The following is a 25,735-nucleotide window of genomic DNA, read 5'->3' as shown; positions in this document are numbered from 1 at the left end:
TTTCCAGGACAGTATGCCAGAGTGTTTTTCATCATTTTAGGATGCTAGCAGTGCATCATAATAAAGTGAGGAAATTAATTAGAATTTTGTATTATGCTAAGAGTCCAGCAATTATGCTTAAACAATTATGTGCTGCTCTTTTCCATGGTTCTGAAATAGATGTGAAGAATATTTGTGAAGAAATTGAGTTTTGTTACTTTGGAAGTAAAGAGGAGAATGTTCAAATTGACCCAGAAGAAGAGGGTAATGTTGAAGATAATGTACAGGTTTCCAGTACAGATAATTTTCAGAAAGAAATTGCCACGTTTCATGTGAAATCAAGTGAGAGGCCTAATTTCACTTGTGTGTGTTGTCGACACACTTATTATAAGAATCAGACTAAGTTAGTGGATTTATATGCAAAAAGTGAAAGGGAAAATAATAGTGAATGGAAGGATTTTGCAACATACTTGATGGTAGAAAATTGTTTTGATTTGGGATCGGATCAACGTGTGTGTACTTATTGTTGTAACAAATTAAACCAAAACCAGATGCCAGCTAGGGCGGTTCATAATAATCTGGAATTGGTAGAGATTCCTTCTGAATTGAAGGATTTAAATACTTATGAATCTATTTTGATTCAAAGTATCCATCCCTTTCAGGCTATTGTAAGAATGGAGCCAAAGACAGGGAAGTTGCCTCCATCAGATTTACAGAGAGGATTAAAGGGAGGAGTTGTTTATTTGCCTCTAGATTTGAACAAAAACATTAACACAATTGGAGTAGAGAAAGTGGAAGAGGAACCTCTAGTTATCATAGTTAATGGTGTTCCGACAAAGAGTAAGAAAATATGGCAAGATTTAGTGGATGTTAGGAAAGTCAAAAAGGCAACATTGTATTTAAAAAAAAATAATAAGTTCTATAAGAATGTATATGTTGCAGAAGAGGAAGTAAGTGAGGAAGAGGATAGCGATTTGTGTCCTGGTCAAATTGAAAAAGTAGAAGCCTCTAAAAAGGAAGAAATTTATGAACATTATAGTGTTCATCCTTTGCATTCCAAGGAAGCTATGGGGAATGCTATTGAGTTGTTTCAAATGAAACAAGCCAAAGGGAGTCCCATTAGTGTTTGGGAGGAAAGTTTGGAAGCTCGGTGTTTCCCACAGCTATTTCCCACAGGTCGAGGAGGACGATATGATGAGCGACCTGTTCAAATTCCTGCTTCAGAATACCGGACTTTACGATTGTATGCAGAAGATGCTAGGTTTCGACAATGCATTCCCTATTTGTTTCATCTCCTGTTTGAAAGCGATCTGTCAGGACTGTCATATGCAGTGAACCACATCTTGAAAAGTGGTATACAGATGCGAAACATCTCGGCAAGGGACTTTATGGACAAAGTCAATGTCCAAGACAGTATTTTGGATTCTCACCTAATTAATCTCATGGCGTGTCAGCGTGGTACTAATGAGTACTGGTACCGTCGTCATGGTGATTTAAAATGTATGCTGAGGAACTTAGGAACTCCGACATGGTTCCTCACTCTGAGCTGTGCCGAGTATAGCTGGGAAGACTTACTTGAATTTCTACGAGAGGTAAATGGAAACATTGAAAATATTGAATTCAAGACACCCGGAGAATTGTGCTCTTTGGATCCAGTGAATGTATGCAGGTACTTCAATCATAGATTTGAAGCTATGATGTCTTTCATCATGAATAAGAAGAATCCACCTCTTGGAGAGGTGTTGGATTTCTTCTGGAGAAAGGAGTACCAAGCAAGAGGTGCTCCTCATATACATATGCTGCTATGGATCAAGGATGCACCTAAATTTGGAACAGATCCGGATGACTTAGTGATAAGTTTCATAGAACAGTATTCTACGTGTGCTGTTCCAAACGCAAAGGAGAAGAAAAGCCTAAGAGAACAAGTTCTACGTTTCCAAAGCCATCGTTGTGGAAAGTACTGTCGTCGTAAATTCAGAAACAAGGACAAGTTCTACACCAAATGTCGTTTCAACTTTCCACGACCGGTGATTTCTAAAGGAAGAGTAAACAGTTTGATGTCTTCGCTGCGACATAATGTGACGAGGAAATCACCCAAAAACACATACAATTTGAAAAGAAACGAAGAGTCCAAATACATCAACGACTACAACCCTGTGATTTTGTCCATGTGGAATGCTAACATGGATATACAGTTTGTGGCTGACAACTGTATGGCTGTGGTTCGGTATGTGACATCTTACATCACAAAAAAAGAAAAGACAGAATTGAAGGATATGTGGGAGGATATTTCCCATGAAAAGAGCCTCAGCAAGAAGTTGTACAGTTTCAGTTTGAAGATGTTGTCGCATCGAGAAATCGGAGCTTACGAATGTTCTGACCGCTTGTCTTCAGCAAGTCTCTATGCCAAATCCAGGAGTATCGTTTGGGCGAGTCTTGGTCTTGCTGCAACGCGAAATCGAGTTCTAAAACCTGTCCGGGAAATTGAGTATTTGGCGGAAAAGGAGCCAAACAGTACCGACATTTTGAAGACCAACATGTTGGATACATATTATCCAAATCGAAGCAGTCATCTCGAGAATGTTTGTCTATATGAGGTTCTACAAAATTACATATTCAAGAGGAACATCAAAGAAGATATTGAGAAAGGAGTGTATGCTGTAATTGGAAGTGAGGGATGTCTGGTCAAGCAAAGAAAATGCCACTTGGTAAACCATCGAAAATTGAGTGGCGAATCTCCAGAAAAAAAAGAGTTTTTCTATTTAGCACTCTTGCAACTTTTCAAGCCTTGGCGTGCAGAAGAAGAACTGCTTGGAGATTTTCTTTGTTACGAAGACTCTTTCAATGCCGCCAAGGAAACCATAGAATGCTCTGCTTTTCCCAAATATCTAGAAATGTTGACTTTGGAAATCGAGCAGGAAGCAACGATTGCAGCCGAGATTGCTAGAGACAGTTCTCAGGACAGTCAGAGTACTGTTTCATTGAGTCAGGATCCACTAGGAGGACCTGTTATCGAAAATGAAGCCGCCACTGCCATGAATGAAGTAGAAAGAGCCATGGCACATGCTCAGGAGGATGCGGTTAACTTAGAAGACTTGGAAAGACAACTCAACGTTGAGCAGAGGAAAATATATGACGAAGTTACCAAGCAAATTGAGCATGGATTAAATCATGAGAAGAAAGAGTGCTCATGTACGTCGTTGAAGCCTGTCCGATTGTACGTGAGTGGAGAAGCGGGAACTGGAAAAAGTTTCCTCATTAAAGCAATTTCTTGTTATTTGCAGGAAAGGACTGAGTCATCGCTGTCTTGTGTTGTCACCGCTCCAACTGGACTGGCAGCACATAACATTAAAGGTATTACTTTGCATCGTCTACTGATGATGCCAGTGGAGCATGACAACAAATTACAATACCACAAGTTATCTGGAGATGCTTGTTGTGAAGTTTCAAGAGTCTTGAGGAAAATGAAACTTCTTATCATTGACGAAGTAAGCATGGTTTCAAATCTCATGCTTGCCTTTGTGCATTTGAGAATGCAAGAAGTTCTTAAAACAGAGTATGATGTGTTATTTGGTGGCAAACACATCATTGTTTTCGGAGATCTTCTGCAGCTAACACCAGTGAAAGGACAACCTGTGTTCAAAATACTCACGCATGAAGATACTAGGAAGTGCCTAGGGAGCATTGGCAATGTCAATATATGGTTAAACTTCAATTATGCTGAACTGCATGAAAATATGCGTCAGGCGAAGGATGAAGATTACAAGAATATTTTACAAGATGTTAGAATTGGAAAAGTGACCGAGTATGCGAAAGAAGCTTTACATGCACGATTACTGTCAAATTTATATCCAGAACAAGACATTGTGCCTGAGAATATTTTTAAGAAAATTACTGAGAAGAAATCTGGAATATGTTTGATGCCAACTCTTGCAGAATGTGCCATCTTCAACAACAAAATGTTGAATTTAGAAAAACAAGAGATTGTGAAACTTGAAGCTATTGACAAAATAGAGCATATGGGAGCAACAATTATTTTGTCTGAGAATTTGAAATCTAAATTGGATTCATTAGAGAAGACTATATCTAAAACTGCGGGTTTTGAAAAGACTTTGAATGTGTGCTTAAATTGCCGAATCATTTTGAGAAGGAATTTACATGTTGAAAGAGGTCTGGTAAATGGATCAATGGGTAATGTTGTTGATTTTGAAAAATACAGAAATAGAGATGGTATTGAATTTTTTAAAATTAAATTTGATGGCATTGAGGAAGTACAGCTAATTGGTCGTTCTTCTGCTAGATTTTTGCTTGTAAAAGACTTATATGTGCGCCGTAAGCAGTTTCCTGTTTGCTTGGCATATGCGGTGACAATCCATAAATCGCAAGGTTTAAGTGTAGATAGTGCTTTAGTGAATATTGGCAGTTCTGTGTTCAAGGAGGGTATGGCTTATGTGGCATTGTCACGAGTTAGAACTTTATCGGGATTGTACTTGATTGACTGTGATGTCACAAACATTTGTGCAGATCTAGATTGTGTTAAGGAATACAAATGGTTAAGAAGAGAGTATGCGCCACATTTGCCTCAATATCCTTTGTTTGAGAAACGTGTGGTAGGCCGGAAACGAAGAAATGTGACCAATAGTAGGGAGGTTATAGCAAAAAGACGAAAAGTTGATGAACCTGAAATTATAAGCAGAAAGAAAATGGATTCTGTTGAAGATGTTGTTGGTTTTAAATTTGAAAATAGTTCTGGTGTCAACTGCTATGCTAATGTAGTGGTTAATGTTCTCTTTTCACTAGAGACTTTCAAAGAACAGATTGTGATCAATTCGGAACAAAGTTTATGCTGTTTGTTGAATTCTGTGTTAGAGAAATGTAGTGCTGATAAAACGAGAGTAGAAAGTGTGTCTGAAATTCGTTTTCTGTTAGACGAATGTTCAGGTCAAACAGAATTCTCTGAAAATATTCAGCAGGATTGTCAGGAGTTTTTAATGTATATGCTTGATGTATTGCAAGATGAGGGTGTAGATGTAGATTATCTATTTGGCCTTTCTTATCAATGGCAGCATGACTGCGAGAATTGTAGGCTATCAAGTACTACTAGTGTAGATTCTGAAAGATTTATATATTTAAGTTTGCCAGACAGTAAATCAGTGTCCTTTCATAAGCTAGTAAAAGCAGCTGATCACAACATGGAGTGTAGCCAATGTAAATCTGAAATGATGTCAACATTATTTTTACGAAGATATGGCCTGTATGTCATTTTAATGTTCCAACGATGTAGGACTGATGGAACAAAATTGACAACTTTAATAAAAAAAGTTGTTGCTTCGCAGTTGTCAATATCAGGAAGGACTTTTGTAACTGCAGCAATTATATTTCATGACGGTCCTACAACAACATCAGGACATTACACAACTTATTTAAAGTCCAGAAACGGCTGGTCATTCTGCAACGATTCTGCTTTAACTTTCAAAAAGAAATTGCCTTTTGACCTTAAAAATTCTTACCTGGTGTTTTTAAAACCAAAATTTTAGGGACAGAATCTCGGGATTTGTTCTGAGCAATTTCTAGAGGTTCATGGAGTAGAGGGAATGTAAGTCTGCAATTCTGTCTAGATTATTTATCCAAACTTTGGATCATAATGTCATTTTAAAAATTCAAAAATATAAACCTGATGCAAGTAACTCTGCTTCATAGTAAGCAGTATCAGTGTCATAGGAAATGTAGAACATGAGTGAGCAACAAGGGTAAGATATTAATAGTCCAGGATTGTGAAAGTAATCTTAAACGTTTTCTTTCTGAAAGTTGCGAAAATAGAAAATGACGGGATTTGCTTACAAGAATTCCAAGAGTTGTAAATCGCTCTAACATGATTTGGCCTTGTGGAAACATGTGGTAGAATGTGAGAAGTCTTTTATCGTATGTAACATATTTTTCAAAACGATAGAGGTTTTCTTTCAGAAAGTGGCGGGCTGAAAATATTAACAGCACAACAGAGTGTAAGCTGTTCATAGGACATCCTTCGACAGCATGGAAAGTAAGTTCATTTTAAGGAGTTTTGAATTCTGATTTCTTATGTTGTATGGGTTTTTTAAACACAATCATTTTGATTGTGGTTTTTTTTCCCCGCTGTTACATGATGAATACCTTCAAGTCACTGATTTTAGTGAAATTTGATACATTCTGAGAACAGCAAAAATAAACCATTTAACATGTATAATAAATTCTCTACTTTTTGTACTTATGATATACATTTAGAAATGTGAGGTAGACATGGAGAAACTGAGGCTTCTGTAAGTGTCAAAGTTAATGCATACAGTGCTGCACTTCTGGGTACTGTTTTATTTTGAAACCTGAGTAGGCCTCACTTCAAACAAACCTCTGGAAAGGACACATCTTATTTGCATCCAGAAACAATCATTTAAAATGTTAGGGACAATTTTATGATGGCTTTACATCTCTTTTGCGCTGCCATTGCATCACTGTTGTGAGACATCAACAGTGCAAAAGATGCACCATGTTCCAAAATAGGCCTCACTTCATCAGCATCAAGATACTGTTAGTTTAAAATATATATCTTTAGGACTGTGTAGGGGGCCTAGAGAAGCAGAGGCTTCTGTAAATGTCAAAGTTGTTGAAAAACTGTTTGTCCTTCAACCTTTTCCCTTGTCTTTTCTAATTTTTAAATTCATGTTTTAATATTTTTCAAATGTTTGTTCTCTCTTTCACAGATTGAAAGTATGAAAAAAAAGTGAATAAGTTAACAACAATTATAAGGTAAATGTTTTCTACTCTTTTCGTTACATTTCTATCACATTCACCTACTATAGGGCTTCAGACTATAGAGCTTTAAACAAAGTTTAACTAAATGTGGAAATTTGGAGCTGTGCCCGTGGCTTTTAGGTCAATGCGCAAGTGCATTGACCTAAAATGCGTGTGCACATTACCAAATCGCCGTCTGTTCCTTCAGCCGCACTCCTCCCACACCTTTGAAGTGAAGATTAGCTTCACTTCAAAGGCCCCAGCTGCTTTACACCCTCATTCTGCTCTCCCCGCTCCGTCCCCTCCCCTGTCCGCCGTGTGCATTTCTCGTCCCCCCCCTCCCCACACTAACGCCACTCACACATGCAATGCCACTCACACACGCAACGCCACTCACACACGCAACGCCACTCACACACGCAACGCCACTTACACACGCAACGCCACTCACACACGCAACGCCACTCACACACGCAACTCATCCACGCAACGCCACTAATCCACGCAACGCCACTCATCCACGCAACGCCAATCATCCACGCAATGCCAATCATCCACGCAATGCCACTCATCCACGCAACGCCACTCATCCATTTGCAAAACCAAAAGGACAAACTCTTCTATTGTGTGACCTATTGCATTTTCAATGCTTGATTCTTTCACTTCCTTATCTATTTTGTTTTCCACAATTATATCCTCTTCCATCTTTTCTTCGGTAAATAAATCTATTAAACAGCATCTCTGGTTTAGACCCTATAGCTGTCTTTCTTTTTACATTACTCTCTGTTTACTTCCCTTGTACTTACTCCTTTATTTTTTTTAAAAAAAAATTGGGGTTAGCTCCCGGTTCGCGTACCGGCGAGCGAACCGGAAAGCGAACTAAAAAAAAACAGCTTGCCAGAGTGTTACACTTTCTAGCAATTTTTGTATAAAGGGGAGGTAGTTCTGAAAAGAACTTTTTTTTAATGTTTTTGTTGTTTTATATATTTTTTTCCTTTTTTGAACATTATTTGTTTTTTTTGTATTTTTTGAACAATTTTATGTTTTTTTTTTGAAAGGGAAAGAACAAAAAACAGGTATTGAAAAGGTCTCAACAAGAGCAAAAAAAAAAAATTATTTCTTGTGGCGTTTAGGGCATTGGTGTTTTTCAAATGCTAAATTAACTAACTTAACACTCATATTCGCACATGAAAATAAGGCGCCACAATATAAACAAACAATTTTCATATGTACAAAATTTTTCTGGATGTTGGGCACTGTATCTCGTTCTTCTGCAACCGACAGAGATATTTCTGTTGATGTCCTGGCCACAGAAGTTGGAGGGTTATCTTGCAGGTCACGCATCTCTGCCCGGCTATAATTCAGAGGATGCCACCTCTGCATGTGACGATGCATAGTGTGGTTCCCATAACTATATTTCTTTTCAGTGCCTCTAGATAACTCATCCTTGCAAATTAGGCACGTCACATAACGTGCATTAACTTTTTTCTTTCCTGCTGGAATTGAAAAAAACTGCCAAATAAAACTAGTTTTTTTTTTAGATACCCGGGGCAACTCTTTTAAAAATTGTGGTGCCTGTTCTTCCTCTTCTTCTTCTTCTTCTTCATCCTCTTCCTCCTCTGGGTTTGCCAGGAACTGTGGAGGTGGTCCTCTCTTTTGAGCAGGTGGTGGTGGTGGGGATCCAGCAGCTGAAGCAACTAGTGAAGCCATTTTCCAAAAAAGGTCTTCCTTTCTCAAAGTTGAAAGTCAGAGTGAGAAAAAAGGTGGGGGCTTTCATCATTTGGGAAAAAAATAGTTCTAAACCAATGAAAAGTCATATTTTTAGGTCACATGACCTAGTCTTACATCATTAGGAAACCAAAAGTGAAATGAACCAATGAAAAGTTTTATGAACAAGTCACATGACCTGTTCCGCTTACGTTACGCGCTGCGCGCCGCGCTCCGGTTCGCTTCCGGAAAGCTGCGTTTCGCGCCTCGTTCGCGGTCCGGAGCACTTCCGGGTGCGCTAACGCGGCGCGTCATAAGACGCATTATGCGGCAACGTGATATGTCGCGCTTCGGCGACGCGTCACGATGTTGATTTCTAACGCGGCAGTTACACAAACGGAACATTTACCGGTTAGCAGACCGGGTCGCGGCATCAAATTGAGCTAACGGAAAGCTTCCCGGTTCGCGAACCGGGAGCGAAAAAAAAAATATTTTAAAAACATTAATCATAAACATATAAAATATATTTTTGGATTTAAAGAAAAATACATTTTACAGCTACAGATATTAGCTTTTAAAAAACCAATGAAATTCACTGAAAAAACCATAGGTTATAGACCATATATAGTTAGGAATTAGCATTTGCAAAACCATATTTAACTCACACAAAACCATTGAAATTCGCATATATAGTTAGATGCACTAACTATATATCGCGCACCCGCAATCTACTGCTGATCATGTCACATATTACATCATTCATGACATGGTCAGTGACATCACTGATGACATCACTGATGACATCACTGATGACATCTCAAATGACATCACTGATGACATCACTGATGACAACATCCAGTGACTGCATGTTTATGAAAAGTCAAAATATGTCTTACATATTGAAGAATGAGTGGATGTATAAGTCTCTGGATGAAGGATTTAATAGGTGCATGACTGACTGTATGAGAGAATGATTAAATATGTCTCACTGAGTGCATGGGTTAGTGACTAAACTGTCTTAATTTGTGCATCATTATGTCTGTTGTTGTGTAAACTGCTGCTTATGTTGATCATTTGCTTTATGATTATGTATATTGGTTAATGAAAGGTTGCCTAAGTATTTGTTTGAGAGAGTGAGTGTGTGTGTGGGTGGCTGTGAGGTGTGTGGCTCTGTGCATAGATGTGTGAGCGGCGGTTTCACTAGATGTATGGGTTTAAAAGTGCATGTGGAAACATCTGTATGGGCAGTTGACTGTGTGCATGAGTGTATTGGTGAGTGAATGGATATCTCAGTGCTACATGTCCAAGTAAGTACATATGTAAAACACAGTACATGTGAGAGTTGACATATATAAATAACTGTGCATAAGAGCCAGTGAATGTGTGAGTGGCTGTATGGATCATTGTAAACTTGTATCAGGGATTGTATAAGAGAGTAAATATGTGTTAGTATATGTTTGAATAAGTAAGGTGTGTATAACTGTTTAGATGAGGAAATGGAGGTGTGATTGATTCTTTGCATGACTGAATAGATGTGTGAGTAACTCCATGGATGAGTGACAGTCTGTGAGTGTCTAGTTACACTGAGTGTATCTAAGGTTTTATTAGAGTCTGAAGAGGTTCATCGTATTATCACATGAATGATGTCATCAGTGATGTGATCAGTGATGTCATTTGAGATGTCATCAGTGATGTCATCAGTGATGTCATTTGAGATGTCATCAGTGATGTCATCAGTGATGTCATCAGTGATGTCACTGACCATGTCATGAATGATGTAATATGTGACATGATCAGCAGTAGATTGCGGGTGCGCAATATATAGTTAGTGCATCTAACTATATATGCGAATTTCAATGGTTTTGTGTGAGTAAAATATGGTTTTGCAAATGCTAATTCCTAACTATATATGGTCTATAACCTATGGTTTTTTCAGTGAATATATATATACATATATATATATTTATATACATATATACATATATTCACTGAAAAAACCATAGGTTTCACACCAGTTATAGTTAGCTGGAAATTTTACTGACATAAAACCATTGAAATTCCCACGTTATAGTTAGTTGGACTCACTATAACTTGCGCGTGTAATGCACTACTGATGACATCACATATTACATCACTCATGACATGGTCAGTGACATCACTCATGACATCACTGATGACACCATCCAGTGAATGTGTGTCTTTCAGATAAATAAATATGTTTTATATATGTATGTTAAGGTCGATGGAAGAATATTTGTTTAAATTTTTGTCTTAATGGATGTTTTTTTAAAAATAAATGATTGGATAACTGCCTTATTAAGTGTATCTTAGTGAATACATATATTAGCGAGTAATGTGTAAATATTTAAATATATGTATCAGTGTTTCACTTTGTGTATAAGTGGCTGCATGGGTTGGTGAGTAGCTACATGTGTGTGTATATGGGTTATTAGATGTTTTTTTTAGTATCTTTATAATTGTCTGTTTGATTTGGTGGGGGTGTTACTTAGCACAAAGATGCATTAATGACTGACTCACTGTTTGTATGTGTTTTGAAGACAGCATATGTGTAGGATTGTAAGGGTGAATGAGTGTGTATATGTATGTGTTAGTAAGTGAATGACTGTCTCACTAGTGTCTTTATCAGTAACTACATATGTTTTAATGTAGTATATGTGAGTATTGGTGTATATACTTGAGTATATGTGAGAGTGAGAGGTTGTGGGGAAAACATGGCGGCAGTCGGCGGACTGCAGTAGTGCTCCGCTCCGTCTCGCTCCCGGATGCCTGGCCGGTAGCAGTGCAGACTTCGACTCGCTCGACTCGCTCGCTCATTCCCTTAAGGAACACGCAGCAATCTTGATCATTGAGCACTTTTTGCACCTTTTGCAGGCTTAAATTATTTTTTCTTTTTACCTCGTGAAAATAATCTCGCTCCTACCTCGATGTGCCGGGTTCTCAGCGTTAGTCTCAGCGCGCAGGAGGGAGGACGCAGTGGATCAATCAGCTGCGGCGGAGGCGAACGAGGAGGTGAACGCCCTTCCCGTGCTGAGCCCTCACCTGCACGGCTACGCTGGAAGCAAGCTGCCCTGGAGCTCCGCAGAGCTAGGCGGATTCAATGTCTGCTCGGGGTTGCCAGTGCTAACGGACCCTCTCGGATAAATAAGCTGACATCTGGAGTTAGCGTTTTTCCTGTCATTAAATCAGGCGGCGGTTTTGTTTCCCAGTGCACAAGTGCATTACAAAAAGGCGAGTCCAACGAATTTTCTACAGTTTCTACAGTAAGTGAAAACAGCGTTAATGAGGAGATAAACAGCAGAAGTTATCGTATATCCACAAGCTCAACTTTGGCACACATGAGCGCTGTAGAGTCTGCTAGGAAGCTAAGAGGTAAGAGCGCAGCAAGGGGTTTAGTGGGGGCCAGCGTATCCCGTAAAAAGAAAGTAAAAAGCGCGTTGCAAGATATTGAAGAAGAGGCTGGCAGGGAGGTTTTTGAGCTAGGAAAAAGCCCACAATCTGGCGCAAAATCACTTTCAGATCAGGAATCGTCCTCTTATCTTTCGGTTGAGGTAAAAGCAAAAAGGGGAAGGAAACGCTGCAAAGCGAAACCCCCTACTGCTCCCGTTCCTAAAATCACCCCATCTCTGCGCTCATATTTTAAGGTGGTTCCTCAAGTCTTGAACCTTGGAAAAGATCAATCCCAATCTAGCAACAACATTTCCAAACCCGGTTCAGAGACCATGGAAACCAAAGGGCAAGCTCTGTCCCCCGAGCCCTTAGCCAACTTAGTGGATAATCAAACAGCTAGTATAGACTTGTCTCATACATTACAATCCGAGGAGAGTCCACTTAATGAGGTTGAGGTAGAGAGTTCAATGCGTAAAAATACAGCGGACCAAGCTATAATAAACTTTGAAATGTTAAAGGCAGTGGATGAAACGTTATTACCCATTGCTCCAGCTGATGGCGGTAATGATCCCATCAGTATCCATACTGTTAACATTGAAGATAACTTTGAGGCTGGGATATTTTCTGAAACTCCTTTGAAAACACCTCAAGAATTAAGTGATGCTGTTGGATCATATGTAGAAACCATATCCGCAGCCTCAGTACAAAAAATTTTCGCGGCATTATCAGCGGAGATTAAGCAAGGCTTTGCCGAGTCAGCCTCTAATCAGAGAGAGATAAGGAGTTTTTGCGAGTCTCTTGATGAGAGATTAGGCAATCTGACGCTGAGAACTCAAGCTTTGGAGGAAACTGTGGGCCAAATATCGATGAGGGCCGAGGGCACCAAGGAAGATATCGCAAGATTAAGGAAAGAAGATCTAGCCCTCTCGGAGAGAATGGAGATCTTAGAAAACAACGCAAGGCGTAGTAATATACGCATCTTGAATGTTCCGGAGGGAAGCGAAGGTTCGGATATTAAGAGTTACATAATCACTCTACTAAAAGAAACTTTAAATCTTTCCCAATCCACTGAGGAGTTAGCAGCGGACATTCAGCGCATACATCGGGATCCCTTTAGACGTAACCTTCAGCGGACCAAGCCTAGGAAAATCCTCGTAAACTTTCACACCTACTCATTGAAGGAGCATATTTTGAACCAAGCACTTAAGCTTAAGTCACAAACATATAAAGGCTATAACTTTCAGATTCGCTCAGATTTGTCCCGCTTCACCTTGGATAAGCAGTGGGAGCTGGGTCAAAGGATGGACGCTTTTCGTAAACTGGGCGCTACAGTACAGATGGGTTTTCCTGCATCCCTTAAAATTATGCTAGATAATAAAATGTACAACATTAGATCAGTGCAGGCTGCAGATGATCTTCTATTATCCTTTGGCAGCAGGAAACAAAGGGAGTAATACCAAGATGTGTTGAAACAACCAAACTAACTAAAGGAACGTTATTACCTCTTACTCTCTGAATCCCCACATGCTCGAATGCCCAAATACCTAATGCCTATAAAGCTAAAATACATTGATTAGGAAATGTTGATAAACCATACCTTATCATGAGTAAATGTAGACATGAATCTACCTTGGGTAATCTTTTTTAAAAAAAAAAAAGCGAAATCCTGTGGAAGAGGGAAAGGGTAATAAAAGGAGATTACAAAGAGTAAAGTAAAAAAAAAATAAAAAAAAAAAATTAGGGAATAAAAGGGGGTAAAGTTAGGGAGTGGAAAAAAAACAAACAAAAAAAACACAATTATACTCGCACTTACGATAAACATAAAGTGAAAAGGCGAGTCATACTATAAATATTAAAGGCACAGGGTGGCGAGATGGGGAAGAGCTAGGGGCACTTACTTCCGGAAATTTTCCGGTTGGTGAGTACAGGGTTTTCCCAGGGTGGGGAGGGGGGGAGGGGAGGGCAGGGGGGGGTTGGGGGGTACAATCACACTTCTAAAAATTAGCTCCAATCTTTTTGTGTAAATAAGTTTTTGAAAGCTATGTTTTTCATATATCTTAAGCCAAATAGCAATAATCTGCATGAATTGTCAAATAATCTTTTCTTCTTATTGTCAGTTCTAACAAATAACTTAAATTTACAACTTAATGAGTAAACTCAAAATATTATCCTGGAATGTTAATGGTCTCCGCACCAAACCTTGTGCTAATAAAATCATGCAATATCTTCGAGATAGCGATGCGGGAATCATTATCCTCCAGGAGACTCACTTAATTGAGAGTGAGATACTCGAGTTGGTTCGAAGGAATAGATGGATAGAATCCTTGATTTCAACAACACAAGGTTCTAATACACGGGGGGTTTCTATTTTTTTCAACAAATCCGTTACATTTAAGATAAAACAGCAGAAAGTAGACACTGGAGGGAGATGGGCTATTGTAGCAATAGAACTAGGAGACATCAAGCTAACACTTGTGGGATATTATGGTCCAAATATAGATGACCCCTCAGCACTGAAAACCCTTTTTAACCACTTGCTTAGTTTTCCAGACCCGGTGATTATAGTAGGGGATTTCAACATCACTTTGAATCCACTTCTGGATAAATCCCCTAATAGTAGACAGAAAATCGTTTCTAAATCCAGAAATTGTCTTCTAGGTTTAATGAACCAATACGACTACATTGACATCTGGCAGTTCAGAGAGGGTGATAGGCAAGAATTTTCATTTAGGAACTTGAAATATAGACATAGATCCAGAATTGACTTTATTCTCACTAGTAGAGCTCTAGCTGAAGACATTACTTCAATACAATACACTCCAATGCATCTCTCTGACCATTCTGCAGTTGAGTTAGAACTAAAACTGGCTACGACACCTCTGACAAAAATATGGTCCTTTGACAGATCTCTACTCTCATCAATAGAGGATATTGAATTTTTACAATCGGAAACAAGATACTTCTTTAGTACCAATAAAGATACAGCCTCAATAGGAATAATTTGGGACGCATTTAAGTGTACATTAAGAGGTCTCATTAAAAATAAAGTAGCCTATCGTAGAAGACAGTATACAGACGAAATTACTTCCATTGAAAGTAACATTTTGGCAGTACAGAACGATATAGACAACACTGCTCCTATGGTTAATCACGACTTTGCCGCAAAAAACGCAGAATTGGATAGGCTAAAGCTTTCATTGTCTTTAATTCTGGAGAAACGGGTCATGCAGAGATGGGAGGCAAGTAAACTCTCGCATTTCCAATATGGGGAGGGGGCAGGGAAATTACTTGCCTGGAAAACAAAATCTGACCGGGTCCGTAACAACGTATCTTCAGTCACATCAGCGGGGGGCACCTTTTCCAGGGACGAGGAAATCAGGGCAGCTTTCAGAAATGTTTTTCAATCCATATATCAGGACGACCTTAAGCCTACTCAGAACGATATAATTAGTTGGCTCGAGGGAATTTCTCTTCCGTCTTTAACAACAGAACAGTCCTGTTCTTTGGAAGGGGAAATAACTATAACGGAGGTAGAGGAGGCCATAAAGAAAGCAAAGAGTGGAAAGGCTGTAGGCACTGATGGTTTGCCTTGTGAAATTTACAAAAAACTCATCTCAGAGGTTTCACCAGTCCTGGTTACTTTGTTTAACCAAATTCTTAGAGATGGCGAGTTACCACCGGAGTCATGGAATAATGCCTCTATAACCCTCATTCTGAAGCCTGGTAAACCCGCCTCGGATTGTGGTTCATACAGGCCTATCTCTATACTAAACGCCGATTATAAAATTTTTACATCTATATTAGCTAATCGGTTGGGCCGGGTAGCTCCTGATATTATAGCTCCGAACCAAAAGAGGTTTATAAAAGGGAGACAGCTTTGTGAGCTTACGTATGAATTGATTGGTTCAATGGATATTGCTATAAAGGAGGCAATCCCTCTAGTTGTCCTCACTTTGGATGCCACCAAGGCTTTCGATAGGGTGAATTGGTTGTACCTGTCGGAGGCCTTGAGGAGGTTCAACGTGGGGGACAGATTTCGGAGGACGATAAATCTTCTATATCGAAGCCCATCTGCTTCACTGTTGATTAATGGAGGCTTGACGGGGCCCTTCAAAGTCATGAGAGGAACCAGACAGGGTTGTCCCCTGTCTCCCCTTCTCTTTGATGTATATATCGAACCCTTCGCTCAAACCTTAAGAGACAGTATACTCATTAAACCTTTTATTTATGGTGGCTGGGATAAGAAGGTGGCACTTTATGCAGACGATATTATGATTTTTTCTACGAATTATGACAAAGCTTACCCAGAGATAATCGAACAGGCCCTTAAATTTGGCAAAGTGTCAGGTTATGAAATTAATGCCTTAAAGACAGAGTCAATGTCCTGGAATAGTAATACAACTGATAATAACGGGACATCCAAAAAACAAATTCGTTATCTGGGGGTGAACATAGTTAAGGATATCAACGCGATTGCTTCTCTTAACTTTAACAAAGTAGCTGCAGAGTGTCGGAAACTTATGAGAGACTGGTCTCATCTTCCGCTCTCTGTTTTGGGTAAGGTTAATTTGGTGAAGATGAGTATCCTACCGAAAGTTTCTTTTTTGTTTAACTCAATTCCACTTTTTTTTGATCCAAAACTAATCTCAAAACTACAGAGCGCGATCACCAGCTTTATCTGGAATAGTAAAAGTCCCAGAATTTCGTGGAAAAAAATTAGGCGTCGCAGGGAGAAGGGAGGGCTGGCTGGACCAGACCTTCAAATATACGCATGGGCGTTTCAGCTATCGCATATGCGTATGTTGCTTAAAACCCCTACATCTACAGGGATGGGCCCTCTCTTTTCCATATTATTGGAATGCGAAGGAGTACATCAAGTTGGTTTTTTGTTTAAATTTGGCGACCCCAAATTCTTTAAGAAAATAAAATTGAAAGTTCTACAAGGGATTGTATCTACTTGGTACAAAGTGAGGCAAGCGATAAAGTTTAGATACTATTCTGCGAAGGCTCCGATATGGAACTTACCCGCTCCTCCCTTATGGACAATAGATGCTCTTAATAACCCGCTAATAGAAGCCGGTATCAATAGTTGGGAAGATCTGTTTATGGATGGGTCTTTATTTCCATGGGATTATCTAATTAACAAAGTAGGCCCAAGTCTGTCGAGATTTAAATATTTCCAGATCTCCAGCTGGTCACAGTCATACAAAGAGCAGCCAACACGAAGTAACAAGCAACCTATAGGTGGTTTTAGCGATTTGGTAACTTGCCTATTAGACAGCCCAGTGGCAAAGAAAGAAATATCGCGTTGGTACAATAAAATAATAGATGAAGTAGATGTCAACTTTCATCTACCGACAACACTGTGGGCAGAACTAATGCCAGGATTAGATGTGGAAGAGCTTTGGACTGCTTCTTGTTCATTGCTTTGGGACCTAGTTAAACCTTTGTGGCTTCGTAGGAACCACCTTTTTACCATACATAGGGCATACTATTCTCCCCATAGGTTAACTAAGTTCTCATTAACAGGCCCAGTCCTATGTCCTAGATGCGGGTTAATCGCAGCCTCTGATATACATATGTTTTTAGAATGTCCGAATCTATCGGATTATTGGGAAGCTATTAGGAATAAGCTATCACAATCTTTGGGTGAACAGATCTCTATAGACCTCGCTCTTGTTATCTTTGGTTTGAAAAGTAAAACCTGCAACGCAGCAACCAAATTGATATTTTATTCCATTCTAGCGGCACGTAGGGAGATATGTAGACATTGGAAAGATGCTCAACCACCTACAGTACATGAATGGCGAACATCGCTCCTTCAAATTTCCAAACTAGATCTAGCCAGGGTAGGAAATCCAAATAGGAGAGCGTTCTGGGCCATGCTTGGATAGTAGCGACAACGCCTGGGTTTTTTTTTTTTTTTTTCCCAGGTCCTATGATTAATGTGAGCATTGCCTATCCTGGCTATCAAGTCTAACAGTCTTGGTATTAAAGGGGCCTCGATAATTCGGGCACTATCAACTAAGGTACCGCCTAAAGCAGGTTTAAGCTTGGTCAGTATATATGGTGCTGATGGAAATCTGGCCGCCCTTCTCGCTGTATGAATTTTTCCTACCAGCTATAAGCTGAGTTAGCACAGTACACGACCAGTCGGCTCATTGCTCTGTGGTGGTTTTTTCTTGGTTTTGATAGATTGGAGCTATGCACACAAATGAGGATAAAAAAAAAAAAAAAAAGAGAGTGAGAGGTTGAAAGAGTTCTTGTTTTAATAAGTATGTGTTTCTATAAGTGATTGTTTAAGATAGTAAGTATGTGTAAGTTTCCTTAGAAGTAAGGTGGTAGTGTATATATAGCAGTATATGCAAATAAATGGATGTTCAATAGTTTATTTGCATGTGTGAGTATTTGTGTGAGCAACTTTTTGAAGACTGTCAGTGTGTTAACGGATGTATAGGTGTCTCACTACATATGATGAGTGAGTATATGTATCAGTGACTATATAGAAGTGTTGGTGAGCAAGTGGATGTGTATATAAATGGTGGAATTACTGAATTGGTTGTTGTATCTGGTATAGGTATGTCCACTTTTTTTTAAATGTTATTTTTTATTTTTCAAAATGTGTTTTAAGAGTTACTTTACAGTGAAAGTAGGTCAGTCTCTCTGTCACAAGGATGGTGTCATCAGTGATGTCATGAGTGATGTCACTGACCATGTCATGAGTGATGTAATATGTGATGTCATCAGCAGTGCATTACACGCGCAAGTTATAGTGAGTCAAACTAACTATAACGTGGGAATTTCAATGGTTTTATGTCAGTAAAATTTCCAGCTAACTATAACTGGTGTGAAACCTATGGTTTTTTCAGTGAATTTGATAGGTTTTTTAAATGCTAATTCCTAACTATAACTGGTGTGAAACCTATGGTTTTTTCAGTGAATTTCATAGGTTTTGTAAATGCTAATTCCTTTCTATATCGAGTTTCTAACCTTTTTTTTTTTTTTTACAATTTGCTGTTTTTTTGTAAGTATTCATTTTTTTTTTTTATATAATTTTTTTCTTTTGCGCTCTGGGTGCGCGCTCCGGGAAGCTTTCAGCTAAGCTCTCAGATAAGCTTTCCGGTAAGCTAACCGGTGAGCTCACCTGAAAGCGCACCCAGAGCGCTACTGTCGTTCGTGAAAAAAAATATGAATGAAAAGTTAATAATAATGCAAAACATTTCGTACCATACAAATAAAATCAGTTTTTTTTATAAGGAAAATGATTATGCATTTCTGTAAAAGTTTGATGACGTCACTTCGGCACGCAACGTAAGTGCCCTCGGAAGCGCCTACGTTCGCGCCACATAAACGCACCCAGAAGTGCCTACGTTCGCGCCACGTTTGCGCCCCGGAAGCGCCTACGATCGCGCCGCGTAAACGCACCCGGAAGCGCTCCGGAGCGCGCAGCGTAAACGCGTCAGGTCATGTGACCCTAAAATAACACTTTTCATTGGTTGCTAACAGTTTTTTTTACAAAGAATGAAATCCCCACCCATTTCCTTCACTTCTTCTTTCACTTTTGTGACTGAAAGACCTGTTTTTTGCTCCTGGATCTTTCTTGATTTACCATGGCTGCCAGAGAATCCAGCAGTGAGGATGAACCTGATTTCATCAATGAAGAGCCTCCTACCCCAAAGGTGAAGGAACATTTTATTTGGAAATTTTTTAAGATTCCAGCTGACCAGAAGAAGGTGAATGCTCCAAAAGTGGAGTGCAGGATCTGCAAACAGGTCCTGTCACGGGGTGACCCCCCAAAAAAATACTCATTTGGAAACTTCACGATGATCCGGCATGTGGCGAGGAGGCACCCCCAGAATTATGCCCAGGAAAGTGTCAGGGCTCTGGCACAAGAGGTTCCCAGTGATGGGGCCTCTACATCAACCGGAGGAGCAACTTCTTCTGGGAGGGGGCAATCACAGGAGCAGGTGCCAAACATTCAACCTGCATTTAACCATGGTGTCTTCAGATGCAGATACTGCAATCAACTCCTCACCTATGGGGAGCAAAGTGTCCAGCTCATAGTTCGAGCATTGGAGAACCATCGCTGCCCTTCCCACCCCTAATTTTTTTTGTTTTATTTTGCTCCTGTTGAGCAGTTTCCATTCCCTGTTTTTGTTCCTGTTTTGAAAAAAGAAGAAAACCAAAAGTTATTTTCAGAACTACCTCCAATTCTCATCAAAGAGCTATATTCTTAAAAAAATGAAGAGTAAGTGAAATATAGTGCATTGATAATTGAAAGGAGAATGAGTAAGAAAGAACAGAAAGGTATGAGAGGAAAAAAGAAGTGAAGTAGGAGGACTGAAAGAAGGTGAGTGTTAGAAAAGAAAGTTATGAGAAGAAGAGTGAATATGGGGAATGTTGATATTCAATGAAAATGTTGAAAAAGAACAGGAGTGTTGAAGGATAAGAAAAGATGCATTGCTGGAGTTGAAGGTAGAAGGCTTCATTTATGAAGCCATGCGTCACTTTAACGCCACCAAAGCATCACTTTTTGTGACACAACATTCCAATAAAAAATGCACCTTATTTATTCATATTTACAAAGTGGCGTTTCTTGGTAAATTCATCACTTTGTAAACCCCTGTGCCACATTATTCCTACGTCAGGTGTAATGTATGCAAAAGGGACGTATTGACGCAAGAAAGGGTCGTAGAGGTGACACAGTGAATAAACTGGAGGCCTCATTTCTGAAAAGTGACGCATCGCTACGTGAAAACAGCGATGCATCACTTTTCTGGGCGCACTCCTTATGACATTTCTGATATGTCATATTTAATTTATGACTAATCATGTTGCAATGAGTTACAGATATGTCAGTATTTTTGACGTATCTGTAAACACAAAAGTAACGCATTGCTGGAGTGCGTCACAAAAGTGACGCAACTCCAGTAATGTGTCCTTTCACATGGAAAAAGCACCATGTGAAAGGTCTTGCGTCAGTCTTACACCTGCTGTGAAGCAGGCGCAAGATTTTGACGCAACAGCATCCTAAAAGTGACGCAGTGAAATCTCATAGATTTCACTGCGTCGCTATTACAAAGCTTTTTGCGGGGGGACACACCCTCTGCATACATTATACCTGACGCAGATATAATGTGGCGCAGGATTTTAAAAAGTGAACCATCTACCTAGATGCGTCACTTTTTAAATATAGCGCAACGAGGCGCATTTTTTTACACCGCTGGTGCGATGCGTCACTTTTCTGTGCGCACTCCTTATGACATTCCAGATATGTCATATTTAATGTATGAGGAATCATGTTGCAAGGAGTTACAGATATGTCAGTATTTCTGACGTATCTGTAAACACAAAAGTAACGCATTGCTGGAGTGCGTCACAAAAGTGACGCAACTCCAGTAATGTGTCCTTTCACGTGGAAAAAGCACCATGTGAAAGGTCTTGCGTCAGTCTTACACCTGCTGTGAAGCAGGCGCAAGATTTTGACGCAACAGCATCCTAAAAGTGACGCAGTGGAATCTCATAGATTTCACTGCGTCGCTATTATAAAGTTTTTTGCGGGGGAACACCCCCTCTGCATACATTATACCTGACGCAGATATAATGTGGCGCAGGATTTTAAAAAGTGACCCATCTACCTAGATGCGTCACTTTTTAAATATAGCGCAACGAGGCGCATTTTTTTACACCGCTGGTGCGATGCGTCACTTTTCTGTGCGCACTCCTTACGACATTCCAGATGTGTCATATTTAATGTATGAGGAATCATGTTTCAACGAGTTACAGATACGTCAGTATTTCTGACGTATCTGTAAACACAAAAGTGACGCATTGCTGGAGTGCGTCACAAAAGTGACGCAACTCCAGTAATGCGTCCTTTCACATGGGGAAAGCACCATGTGAAAGGTCTTGCGTCAGTCTTACACCTGCTGTATGGCAGTCGCAAAATTTTGACGCGACAGCATCCTAAAAGTGACGCAGTGAAATCTCATAGATTTCACTGCGTCGCTATTACGAAGCTTTTTGCGGTGAACGCCCCCTCTGCATTCATTATACCTGACGCAGATATAATGTGGCGCAGGGTTTTAAAAAGTGACCTATCTACCTAGATGTGTCACTTTTTAAATATAGCGCAACGAGGCGCATTTTTTTACACCACTGGTGCGATGGTGCTTTCCCCTTGTGAAAGGACGCATTACTGGAGTTGCGTCACTTTTGTGACGCACTCCAGCAATGCGTCACTTTTATGTTTACTTTTATGTCAGAAATACTGACGTATCTGTAACTCCTTGCGACATGATTCGTCATACATTAAATATGTCACATCTCGAATGTCGTAAGGAGTGCGCACAGAAAAGTGACGCATCGCACCAGCGGTGTAAAAAAATGCACCTCGTTGCGCTATTTTTAAAAGTGACGCATCTAGGTACATGGGTCACTTTTTAAAACTCTGCGCCACATTATATCTGCGTCAGGTATAATGTATGCAGAGGGGGCATTCCCCCGCAAAAAGCTTGGTAATAACGACGTACTGAAATCTATGAGATTTCACTGCGTCACTTTTAGGATGCTGTTGCATCAAAATCTTGCGCCTGCCTCGCGTCACTTTTATGTTTACAGATATGTCAGAAATACTGACGTATCTGTAACTCCTTGCAACATGATTCGTCATTCATTAAATATGACACATCTGGAATGTCATAAGGAGTGCGCACAGAAAAGTGACGCATCGCACCAGCAGTGTAAAAAAATGCGCCTCGTTGCGCTATATTTAAAAAGTGACGCATCTAGATAGATGCGTCACTTTTTAAATATAGCGTAACAAGGCGCATTTTTTTACACCGCTAGTGCGTCACAAAAAGTGACACACAGGCGGCGCAAAACTGGCAGCGCAAGGCCTTCATAAATATGGTCCTGGATTTTCCCTGTGCTTCGCTCCCCGGTGCGCTTCCCGAAGCGCGTACCGGGCGCTACCCCGCGCAAATCGAAAAAAAAAATAATTTTAATGCCCCGCAGGACCCTATTTAAGCCCCCACATCAAACCTAGGGGGTCAGAGGGGGTCTACTCTGCCCCCTTATGGTCATTTGCCCCTTTTTTTTTCAAACCCCTTGTGTCTCGATTTTACCGAGACACAAGATGGCGGCCGCTCCAGACTGTTTAGAATGTTTACAGACACCCAAGAGCCAATCAGCTTTCTGCGCGCAAGTCGCGTGTCGCGCCTGGAGCGCTCTCCGGTGCGCGCACCGGAGAGCGCCTATAGATATATATATATTTTTGAACCTAAATTACTCAAAATCCACTGGAGCACATATCTTGAGACATAGCAAAGGCACATCGGGCTACCAGTCCCTACAATTTTGCCAAGTTTGGTGTAAATCCATTCAGCCGTTCGAGCTAAAAGTGAAATCGACCGCCCTATGGAAATTAACATGGGGAAAACGCGTTTTGGGACCCCCCTTTTATCTCGGCCCCCGCTTGACGAATCCCCCCCAAACGTTCAGGGAAGGACCGGGGCGCCGCGAGGCCATTTTGAGGAAATTTTGAGGCAGATTCGTCAACCGAAGCCAAAGTTATTCCAAATAGAATTTTGAGAATTAACATTGAAAATAATCCTAACTATAACTACCTACTGGCAACCGCCAGTAGGTAATATATATATATATATATATATATATATATATATATATATATATATATATATATATATATATATATATATATATATATAATATATATATATATATATATATATTACCTACTGTTTATTTCATGTGTTTGCAGACAGATAACTATGCTGTTCTCATGTTTTGGTAGAATTAGAAACCAGTTATATTTTATTTATTTGCAAAAATGACTCAGGTTTCTACATTAAAACGCAGTACTCATTCTAGACTATGAAATGTGTTTTGGTAAAATGCACCGGATAGTGTTGTTTGTCTAGAATCACACAGTGAGTCTTGTGTGCATTTAGGAATCATTCTGATAGAAGCACTATATACTACTGTGTAGTAGAACATTTTGTGCAATGTGAAGAGTCACCTAAAGTCTTGTTGAGTGGTACATTTGTTTTGGTAAAATGTAAGGGATAGAGTTGCTTGAGTAGAATCAATCAGTGAGTCTGTGTGAATTCTGAGAGAAGCATATTGGTAGTTCAGGTGTTTCCTGACATGTAATTGATTAAACACGTATTGTGTTCTCACATTTTGGTAGAATTAGAAAGTAGTCATTGGTTATGTGTTTACAAAATGAGTTTATCTTTATTAGTAAAATGCAGTTCTGAAATATATGGAATGGATGCTTGATGTTTTTGCAGACAAATAAGTACATGTACTCCTGCAGTGACACTACCCCCAGTACAATTTCCTACACTACATAAACACCACTGCACTACTGTAAACCCTTAATCTACCTACAGCACGACCACCTGGACTACCAATTCATCACTTTACTACCCTAAACCTTAAATCTACCCCAGCACAACCTCCTACACTAGCCAAACACAACTCTACTTTCCTAAAACACCATGCCAGCACAACCCCTATACTACACAAACACCACTGCAGTACCTTTAACTGTAAAACACTATCCAAATACCATCCCACTATCCTAAATGTTAAATCTACCACAGCATGACCTCTTACACTACCTTAATACCACTGTACTACCTTAGACCACTATCCCAGTACGACCTCCTACACTTCCCAAACACCATTGCCCTACCCTAAACCTTAATCCTACACCAACACAACCCTTTACACTACCCAAACACCACTATACTACCCTAGTACCTCATTTATAAGAAATATTGTTATCTGTCTAGAATCACACTGTGAGTCAGTGTCCATTTGGGAAAATTGATAGACAATGATTTGGTTGGTTTATGTGTTTTCAGACATATAAATACATGTGCTGTTACCAACTTCACAGTTGTGCTTCAGGCCTAACATTTCTTAGTTAGAATTTATATGGAATGTGTTTGTATAGTAATAAAAAAGTATAATTTTTAAGTTATTAATAAATATTCATTTATGATTATTTTTTACAGATACTGTTTATCATCATTAAAAAAGTTATCATGCCGGAGAAAAAAAGATGAAGAAAAGATCAGAAGAAGGATAGTTACTCAACCACAAGTATTGGTAGGCCAACATAATGTGTCTAAAAAAAGAAATATTTCTGGTAAGACATCAAAGGATTTCATAACAAATATTACTAGATTCAGAAAAAAAATGGAAATGTGCAAAGAAGTGAAAATGTTCCAAACACAAAAAAAAGTGCAAAGATTAGGAAAGGAAAAAAATGCTATGTCCATACAAAGGATACAACTTGTAGTAAAAGAGGAGAAAAACAAAATAAAGAAATGCGCAAAAAAATATTTTACAACAGAGTAGTCCATAATTTACTGAAACATACAAAGAAATGTAGAAAGAGAACACTATTTTATTAAATAGAAGAAGCATATCAAATCCATTGTTGAAAAGGCTTCTGAAGTAAGGAGGAAACTATGCATTTTAGTATTAAAGACAATTCGATCACTAGATAAACCAAACCATTTAATGAAGGCCAAAAGTAAGAGGAAAAGAGTAATTAACAGAAGTAATTTTTGTCATATTTTCTTAGGGGAATGGAAACACACTTCAAGTTCTGAGCCTTTTTTTAATGAAGAGAATTATTTACAGAGCAATGATTTGTTGCATGCAGTTGAAACCAGTGGTCGAGCTTATGAGGTTAGAAGTGGTTGTCCAATTGAGAAAGAGCAAATGGTTCCTAGAAATGCAAAGAAGTGATAACTGATTAAGTTCTAGGCAGACGTCCTAAAGCCCCATTGTAAACTTGGGATTGTAGTAGTATTTGTAGTGTACAACAAGAATCTAT

The sequence above is a fragment of the Lissotriton vulgaris genome, chromosome 2_1, assembly GCF_964263255.1.
Source record: "Lissotriton vulgaris chromosome 2_1, aLisVul1.2, whole genome shotgun sequence".
In the NCBI taxonomy this organism is placed as follows: Eukaryota; Metazoa; Chordata; class Amphibia; order Caudata; family Salamandridae; genus Lissotriton; species Lissotriton vulgaris.
This window is presented reverse-complemented; position numbering follows the sequence as displayed.